Here is an 8,883-nt window from a genome sequence, read left to right on the forward strand (position 1 = left end):
AGGAAATATATTACACAGACTAAGCCAATTTTGGTCTATAATAAAACCATGTCTTTGTCTGACTCTGATAAATGGCTCTGGCTCAACTCTCTCTAACCATCCATCTCCATAAGTGCAAACAAGGGTGATATATCTCCAAGAAAACCTTGACTTAAGCGCCACAAGACCTTAACAATGGACTATGTCGTTATCGCTCAAAATAGAGCCGCCAGCACCTGTCTTTTCCGACGGCGCACCTGTCCCCCATTGCCCATGCGCAGTCTATCACTTGGAAGACCTTTCAACAATTTCAAGGAAATATGACCGCAGTTGAACAATGAGCTATGCTCGTCTCTCGAGCCCTTTTAACTCCCCCTCGCTCCTTTTCCCAGGATCTTTCAAACTCTGAGAGAGTGAGAACCGGGCACTGTGAAGGACAAAGCTAAACTAAAAGAAAAGTTCATAACCCCTTTGGATGTGTAACAGAGCAAAGTAACCTATTCAAGCAAGTCTAGTCTAGGACTGAAAATTCTAAATATGACAACAATAAGGCCTGCTAGACTTTAGGCACCAAAAATGGTGAGAGCGGGGTGACGGGGTTGTGCGCCTCTGTGCCAAATATCCCTGTTGTCTCCATAGTGTACACTTGGGACGTTTTTCCCCCGTCAAAATTTTACCGTTCTTGGCACTACCATAAACTCAAGCAGCGAGCGCACTACAAAAAAACTATACCAGGGAAACAGTACACGCACCTATTAGACTGAAACATGTATATAGGCTACAATTCAAAGAGTAGATCACATCTAGCCTATCTGATATGTTATATTTCAGATATTAAAAACGATAAAGCCAAGCTTGTTTACATCGAAACGACACACGTTCCTACTAAATAACACTGGACGAATAAAAATAGACATGAAAGAAAAACGTTTATCGGAACAAAGACCATATGCCAACGAAAATGACTGGTGTAGCCGACACAGATGAAAATATAATAGACTTCAGTCTTCGATCAAATCAAACCAACTCAGACAGCCTTGAGCGTCTTTATATGCAAAAAAAAATCATTTATTTAAAATTGACCAAACTTAAAAGACAGTAACTTACTTTTAAAAGTTAGAAATGATCTGTCTGCCAGCGATTTAGAAGGATAAATTCATCCACACATCATCTTCATAAAAATTACGCATCTTTGTCACACTTTAAGTGAAAGAAAAACAATTCAGTCAAATTATATCGTAAAGGTAACGTTGTCTTTCATCAGAATATATTCCGCTGTTTATCATTTTGATTTGTTTATTTTTTTCCGCCCACCGAGCGCACGCGACGCAAAAGAACAAGAGGGAGGTATCTGAGGACAAGGTTACTTACCCCGCAGATGAAGAGAAAAGCGAGCTCCTTTTTACTGCTGAAAGTGAATATGCAGTCTTCCCCCGGGAGACGTTGAATATTATAATTGCTCGGGGAAGGAAGAGCAAGAGTAAAGTGAGTGATAAGCGTGCGCGTAGAACAGAAAAAAAGACATAAAATAGCTATTTTCCGCCGCTCTCCTCTATCCTCTCCTCTCGAGACTGAAAGACTGTGGCGGTGATGTCGTAGCAGCTGGTGTGAGTGTGTGTCTCCGAGGCGCACGCGATGCAGAGCTTTGATGCTCGAGCTCTCCTCCACCAACAAGATTCACTTTAAGACACAGCTGAAGGAAACAGGAAGACGGCGCGTCATAAGCTTGGTGATGTAACGGTTCGTACCTACCAATAAGAACTGTCCATCGGGTCCGGGAGGAGTACAACGCACTAAACTTGACCGAGGAATGGGACTCCGACAGGCAAAAAAAAACCTCTTACTTATCACTTTCTTTACAAATCAGTGAGTGAATATGTAAGAAAATATCATTTTGAAGTGGCTTATCGTTTTGTGATTCTGTCGATAATGTTTTGCATAAACATTAATGTTATGCACATATTGTTGTGCACATATGATAATTGTTCATATTTTAAGACTCTGAATTAAGAGATTTTATGTCACGAATAGGTGTTTATGTCATTTGAACTCATGTAAAACAGTATCCATTAAAACACACATTTCGCACTCATTTTACGCAACAACTTTTCATTTAGATTTTACACCCCAAGTTTGCCATTCAATAAGAGATTCCATTGTCATATCTCAATTGGGCTTATTGGGTTTGTATGGCTGTTTTGTGCAACATTATGCTTGTAACAACGATAAGATATGAACATTGGAGTGTTATTTGTAGGCTATTCTATATTGGATACGTGCGTCTCCAGAGGCCAGGGGTTTAATATGGCATTGGGCGCGGGGGCTCAGAAAGGCATGGTGTCGATATATCACTACCCTCGTTTGATTTACCGACCACAGAGCAACATGATAAGGCGTGACTACATTATATCATGGAATGTCAAACCGTGTGTGATTATTAGCTTATTGCCTGATAACACGGGCTGGAGCCATCTCAAATGCGAGTTTGTGTTAGGCCTAACTTTTATTTAATTCACAGGTCACAGAGTGAGACTCATTTAAACAAAATTCCATCTCTCTTTTCACTGTATATAAATACTATATTTATAACTGAGCAAATATCAGTCTGTGTCGTTATAATGCATTGAAATGATCAATTTAGATGTTAAATTATAATCCTCACATTTCATGTTTTATATTTGATATTCATGCAAGTAGCCTATAGGTGTTTAGTTTGCAAAGATTTGACTATGCCCGTTGGAATTCTTAACCTTACTTTTCCCTTCTGCATATTTTAACTTGAGACACCTGTAACAACTAATCAGCACCTAATCAATTGAATAGACATGGTATTCACTTCGAAATATTTTAGATTAATAACCTATATTTCAGTGTACAATTTTCACGCGTGTTTGTAGATATTTGAACCGGTGTTCTGTAAAACACTCTGTCGTTAGCCCTAGTTCCGTACGTGTTCTATAATTATAAGATTCCTCCCTAAATTATATATATATATAGTACACAAAATGTGTGAATAGAATCAGGCCCTTGTTTCATTTGATACACGATTTATAATGTTATTGAGTCGTATGTTAGAAAAAAATTCAGCAGGCTCCTCGTTATGCATAATATTTTGTGGAGGAAGAACATCCATGACTGTCACTCTGCAACATTAACGGAAAATGGACGTTATAGACTACCACATTATACTATACTCCTACTGTTACATGCACTGACATCACTCTTAATACGATTTCATAGGAATCAGGAATGTGGTTAGCGTCAATGTGCAGGCCTATATAGGCTACATGTAGCCGATGTCGCCTGCATTTCTATTTCTAGGAGTTTTAAACATAGCATAAGTGTAAATTATTATTATTATTATTAGTAGTAGTAGTAGTAGTAGTAGTAGTAGTAGTATTTGTAGTATGTAATTCTAATGTTAATGAAACGAAACATTACTCATCAGGTGTGTCTGGGCTATCTTGAATCCAATATAAATTGCACCTATTTTTATGGAGCTACAGCTGTTGTTTTTAAACCCTTAGATGCAAAGTTACAGTCCACTTTTTTCAGTCCATTATGCCTGCTATAATAAAACGAACTATCCATTACATAAACAGGATTCCGACGTGCTTAATCAGAAGTCTTATGATTTTCCAATGTCTTTCTGTCAAATGCCAAAAAGGAAAGGCGAGTCTCTTTTCCATGTCGCAAGCAAGTGTTTTTGAGGGTGAATTAATTTTAATGAAGTCAGCGAACTTTAGTGTCTGGAGTCTCTTTTCCAAAGCAGGTGTCCCGTCCCCCGCTCCCCAACTCGGCCAGTTAATTTGGCTTCATCTCCCCACGGTGCCCTCGGTGCGTACGCTCCATGGAAAAACAGGCCGGGACATTAAATAGACTGTGTTTGGAAAAGGAAGACTCGGATGAGGTGTAGCGGAAACGTGTTCGTTAACACTGGCACCTCTTATCTCGGTCCATTCCAGATGGATCAACACTATTTATTTCAAACAAATTTTTTCCTTTTTGTCGAGTGTGCCGCATCACCACCTTGATGGCCACGGCTGATAAGCGGCGCATTACGCGCTGATGGGTGACTTTATTGACATATTTATTAGGGATTGAGTTGGTGGATCAACACGGGAGGAGGCATTAAGGGAGAGAATGAAAACATGCTTTTCTCCCAGAGGTTTTATTAACGTACATTTTAAACTATAATCGGCTGGCTGGTCTTGGTAATAGGCGCGCGCACAAGTCAGGCAGGGAGGAATTCTGAGATGGGTCACTGGCCTCCTTACTAATTTTGCCCAACAACGGGTCTCAAGAGAGAAACATTTTGGATGCTGATTTAATTACAATAAGGAGTATTAATTACTATTAAAATGTATTATTAATATTAATATTATCATCATTCTTGTGTTTTATTATTATTATTATTATTATTATTATGTATTACTATTATTATTAATGATACTATTATTTTACACAATTACACACCACATTGCTATACATAGCAAAGTATTTTTTTATTTAACTATATGGTTATTATTGAATTATTTCATGATAAGTACATTTCATTTATTCTATTATCAATCATCAAAAATGTGTAGACTATTCATACACATTCACCAGAATCTCAGTGCATGAATACCAACTGGCTTATAACCAGCAAGGAGCCTACATTCAGATCTGTACAACACAAACTAAAAGACAGTGCAATGTGATTTCCCAGGTAACTACCTACGATGACATTATTCTGGGAAACGCATGCAGGTTTTGAGAAACAGGCATAAGGAGGTCCATCAACATAAACAGACAAAAGTACATGTGGAAGTAGCCTGTTAAGCAATGATGCTTACAAAAACCTCTCAATCAGATAATGACATGATTATCTGACCACAACGCTCCACGCTTTTCACAAGACACAGTTCTCCGAAAAATAATCAGAGGAGAGAGTGATGGAGGGGATGTAGTGAGAGAGAGAGAGAGAGAGAGAGAGCGAGAGAGAGAGAGAGAGAGAGAGAGAGAGAGAGAGAGAGAGAGAGAGAGAGAGGGAGAGAGAGAGAGAGAGAGAGAGAGAGAGAGAGCGAGAGAGAGAGAGCGAGAGAGAGAGAGAGAGAGAGAGAGAGAGAGAGAGGGAGCGAGAGAGGGAGAGAGAGGGGGGAGAAGAGAGAGAGAGACAGAGAGAAAAGAGGTGCTATTTGTGAAAACACAGGCAAAGAGAGGAGAGAGAGAGAGAGAGAGAGAGAGAGAGAGTGTGAGAGAGAGAGAGAGGGAGAAAGAAAGAGGTATAAAACTAAAAGCTGTTTTGTTCCAGAAAGGTCTCGGGGTCCCTGCATAAAAAGGTTCTCGCTTGGAGAGGAGAAAAGAGAAGAGGAGAGCAGGAGAGAGACGGCAGCGAGCGCTGGGAATGAGTAGGCGTCTCACACTCTTACCAGGCCCAACAGGATGCACAACCTTACGACTTGATGTATTCAAGTGTAATCAGAGACACGCTCACTAGAGAACCAGGGCCCTGCAGGTGACAACGATGATGATGATGATGGTGGCTCTGTAAGGGAAATAGAAAAACATTCATCTGGATGTTATGTGTTGTACTGAAGAAAAGTCAGCGAGAGGACTTAAAGAGGAAAACTGTACTTGGAAATTAGGATGATTAGGTTACTATCTATGTCAATTGAGTCCCACAGTGGAGGTGTCATGATACCCATAAAACCTAGCGGTCAAACAGGGAAATAAATGGTTCCAATCATTTTTCCACTATTTATTTTCCCATAAGGATTTAAAAAAACAACACTTAAAATAGGTTTACCATGATATGACATTTTGATAACCATGTAAATCTCTCATGTACATGGTCACTTTTATCAATATATTAGTCTCTATTTACTCTCAGATTCAAAAATGCTAATTAGCATCAAAGTAGACATCATGCAAGACTACAAATCCCTGCAAGCTCCCACACGTCAACTCTAGCTGACACCTTTGTTAGCAAGCATTGTCTCCATAAAAAAATTGCACAAGACAGTTCACAGAATTGTCAATTTAAAGAAATGTAGACAATTTATGAATTACTACATTTAGCTAACATTAGATAGTTAATCTAAAGATTGTTACCTTTGCCTCAATTCGGCAGTCTCTTCCAGATCATCATTTGTAGTTCTTTATGATAGCCACATTAGCTGCTATTTAGCATTTCATTTTTGGGGGGTAAATACAAGCAAATATATTGCTAAAAGTCACCTTGTCCTAGAGACAATTACACGGTTCTCTAAACGTCTCACCAAGGTAAGCCTACTCGAAACACAGCCCTTATATTAAGTGTCCCCTATAGGAAAAAAATAATGGTGGAAAAACGATTGGAAACATTTCCTTGTTTGACCACTAGGTTTTCTGGGTATTATGTCTCCTACTGTGGTACTCTATAGGCGGTGTTTACACAGTCACCTCAATTCTGATCTTTTGCCAATTGGGATTTTGGACCTATCAGATCTTTTGCCAATATTTGGGAAACCGATCAGAATTGGTCTTTCTGTGTTAACACAGCCTATACCTCTGTATTTATAGGATGAATCTGCACAATGACTAGTCAAATTGATCATCCACGTTATGAATAAATGGCACAAGGACAGTGAGACTGTGGTTCCTGGTGATGCCCCTCTCCTTTTCTTCCTGATGACTGACTGACTGCCTGACTGGCAGGGTTAGACTGCATCGCTGGATATTGTGAACAAGATCCAATTAATGCAGAAAAATTTAATCTGATGTCTCTCTAACTCTTCTCTGAGAGGAATGAGTCATATTTTGTATTAAAAAACACACACACACACACAACATTTTGACATATACCTGTTGATAAGAGTAAAGAAGTAGTGGGGAATGATGTAGCCTAATAAAAAATATATATAAACACAATCTCCTACTTGGAGAAGTGTGTCATGTTATTTGTATAATATGATATTCAGTTCAGAAAACATATCTTGGAATTAATAGGCAATTAAAAAAAAGCTCACTGAGGCAGAAACAAATATGGCTTCAGTCAAACCCTCATTAAAATTGCAGAAATTTTCTGAACATCTTAATTGGTCTTACAAAGGCCTTACATCTTCGCCTGTTGTATGTGCTACAACTGCAGTTAGAATTACAAACTGACATCTACATTTAGGTTTTCAAAATGTGGCAGTACAGGAAGTTTTTAAGCACACAGTAGAGTGTCTCTTTAGCCAAACCTTGAAATGCAGAATCATATATCAACAAAGTAAATGAAAGACGGGGAACACAACTGCTGTCAGAGTAGGGAGAGCAAAATCAAAGAGAATCTATGCAAGGCAGGCAGTGGACTGAGCCGACCGACCGAAGCCCACTGCGGGCCTTGGAGGTGCTTCGGCAGAGACGCTCTGAAATGCCCTGGAACTACATTAAACCCAGCCAACGTCCTTAAAACAAACAATGACACCATGAAATAGATAGAGGTTTATAGTGCTCAAAGACAAAGAGCCCCCTCAGCACTTCTCTGTCATCACTTCTCCCTTTATCCCCCCCCCCCTCTGAGAAAGAGAGAGAAAGAGAAAGAGAAAGGGAGAGTGTCATTGAAACACACACAGCACCCACAGGAATGACCAACATTGTTTGTGTTGACCTCTCACTTGTCAACTACTAAAAAATAATATGTTTGTGGCTTACCATGCAGTACTGGGGTAGGCTAAACAAATATTATGTCTGTGGGTTCTAAAACTATTTTGCCTATGGCATGGCTTTCCTATGTGGGTCTGTTGCAGGTTGCAAATACATTATCCAGCATTTCCGACAGTTAACCATACCACCAAGAAGGCATTTTAAGTGTCCAGTTCTGCACTGCTTCTGTGTGTGGCTCCATGGTGCGTCAAAGCTCCTCTGTCAGTGGCGACCCGTCAATCAGGGAAGCACCCCCAGATCATCACCGATCGTCCACCAAACGTCACAGTGGGTGCGAGACCTGGAGAGGCCTACAAGCCACAGTGTCTCGCACCCACTGTGAAATTTGGTGGAGGATCGTTGATGATCTGGGGGAGCTTCAGCAAGGCTGGACTCGGGCAGATTTGTCTTTGTGAAGGACACATGAATCAAACCACGTCCAAGGTTGTCCTGGAAGAAAACTTTCTTCCTTCTGCTCTGCCAATGTTCCCAAACTCAGAGGATTTGTTTTTCCAGCAGGACAATGCTCCATGCCACACAGCCAGGTCAATCAAGGTGTGGATGGAGGACCACCAGATCAAGACCTGGTGGAGAGCATGCCAAGACGCATGAAAGACCTGGTGGAGAGCATGCCAAGACGCATGAAAGACCTGGTGGAGAGCATGCCAAGACGCATGAAAGACCTGGTGGAGAGCATGCCAAGACGCATGAAAGACCTGGTGGAGAGCATGCCAAGACGCATGAAAGACCTGGTGGAGAGCATGCCAAGACGCATGAAAGACCTGGTGGAGAGCATGCCAAGACGCATGAAAGACCTGGTGGAGAGCATGCCAAGACGCATGAAAGACCTGGTGGAGAGCATGCCAAGACGCATGAAAGACCTGGTGGAGAGCATGCCAAGACGCATGAAAGACCTGGTGGAGAGCATGCCAAGACGCATGAAAGACCTGGTGGAGAGCATGCCAAGACGCATGAAAGACCTGGTGGAGAGCATGCCAAGACGCATGAAAGACCTGGTGGAGAGCATGCCAAGACGCATGAAAGACCTGGTGGAGAGCATGCCAAGACGCATGAAAGACCTGGTGGAGAGCATGCCAAGACGCATGAAAGACCTGGTGGAGAGCATGCCAAGACGCATGAAAGACCTGGTGGAGAGCATGCCAAGACGCATGAAAGACCTGGTGGAGAGCATGCCAAGACGCATGAAAGACCTGGTGGAGAGCATGCCAAGACGCATGAAAGACCTGGTGG

At 41.1% G+C, this 8,883-nt stretch overlaps 1 protein-coding gene and 1 long non-coding RNA gene across 3 annotated transcripts in view; one reads left to right on the forward strand and one right to left on the reverse strand.

Moving 5' to 3' along the window:
• The window catches only part of LOC110522431 (prospero homeobox protein 1), a 38,689-nt gene extending 37,000 nt beyond the window's left edge, over positions 1 to 1,689 (reverse strand). The window contains exon 1 of one of the 2 annotated variants that reach the window (XM_036975938.2): positions 1,351 to 1,689. The gene's annotated coding sequence lies outside the window, so the exon portion shown is untranslated. Of the gene's footprint in view, positions 1 to 1,086 lie in introns of both variants that reach the window. The other variant, XM_036975939.2, reaches the window with a different exon arrangement.
• Positions 326 to 6,873, forward strand: LOC118964451 (uncharacterized). The gene is made up of 2 exons (XR_005051498.2): positions 326 to 1,845; positions 5,276 to 6,873. It is a non-coding gene; the product is annotated as an uncharacterized LOC118964451 (long non-coding RNA).
• The last annotated feature ends 2,010 nt before the right edge of the window (positions 6,874 to 8,883 follow it).

The sequence above is a fragment of the Oncorhynchus mykiss genome, chromosome 4 (genome assembly GCF_057628025.1).
Source record: "Oncorhynchus mykiss isolate SJ-2025 chromosome 4, ASM5762802v1, whole genome shotgun sequence".
In the NCBI taxonomy this organism is placed as follows: domain Eukaryota; kingdom Metazoa; phylum Chordata; class Actinopteri; order Salmoniformes; family Salmonidae; genus Oncorhynchus; species Oncorhynchus mykiss.